Here is a 975-nt window from a genome sequence, read left to right on the forward strand (position 1 = left end):
TCTAAGCACTTTATTTCAGTGACATTTTCTCTTAGTGCTATATCTGCTGAATTTCTTCCAGTCTAGTTTTTGTCCTTAGAAGTTTGATTTTCTTTTTTAGATTATCTTTTCTGTTACTATTTAACTTTTTGAATTTATGGAATATACTTATTCTTTTAAATGCTGTTGTCTATTAATTTTAACATCTGTGTCAGTTTGGGGTTGGTTGATTGTTTTCCTCAATACTTTCTTGTTCCTTTGGATACTTTTTTTTTTTTTAAAGTTCTTGTTAGCATTTAATGAGCCTCCCTCTGCGTGGCTTAAGCTACAGGACACAGCTCTTCCTCACCCCCTTAATCTTCTCTTCAGCTCTTCTACTGAAGAATTTGGCCTTCATGATGACAGGCTGTTTTGGGAGCTGTTCTTTCCCCAAAACTTTGTAGTGGCCTGACTGTACCACATCAATGATAGGAACAGCTCCAGTCTTGTTTTTGGCAGCATTTACCTGTGCCTGCCCACTGCCCAAGGTCCACAGTTTATCCAGGTTGACAGTTGGGCACAAGCTCTGGTTCCTTTTTAAGTGGTAATGCCTCATAGCAACTTTTCCAGAATAACGTGGGTGATATTTGTTGAAGTTGATCCTGTGATGATGCATGCCACTAGCATCACCCAGGCCTCCTGGGTGCTTCCAGCGCTTGTTGATGTGGCCTTGGCTGTGGCTCATGTGGCCCTGGAGTTTTCAGGTCTTCTTCAGTCTGGATGGCATGTTGGCAGCCCAGATGAAAGAGTATGTCCAATATGTTTTGATAGAATATAAGACATTATAAATTTTACATTGCTGGGTTCTGACTATATTTTTATTCCTATAAATTTCTTGGGCTTTGTTCTGGGATTCTGTTTCAGTTTCTTAGGAACTGTTTGATCCTTTTAAGTCTTACTTTTAATATTTTTTTAGGTGGGACCAGAACACTGTTTAATCTAGGGCTAATTATTTCC

The 975-nt window shown here is 39.0% G+C and overlaps 1 pseudogene; it reads right to left on the reverse strand.

The window, feature by feature from the left end:
- Positions 1-304: 304 nt before the first annotated feature.
- Positions 305-745, reverse strand: LOC121476784 (annotated as a pseudogene).
- Between the last annotated feature and the right edge of the window lie 230 nt (positions 746-975).

This window comes from Vulpes lagopus, chromosome 16, assembly GCF_018345385.1.
Source record: "Vulpes lagopus strain Blue_001 chromosome 16, ASM1834538v1, whole genome shotgun sequence".
Lineage (NCBI taxonomy): Eukaryota > Metazoa > Chordata > Mammalia > Carnivora > Canidae > Vulpes > Vulpes lagopus.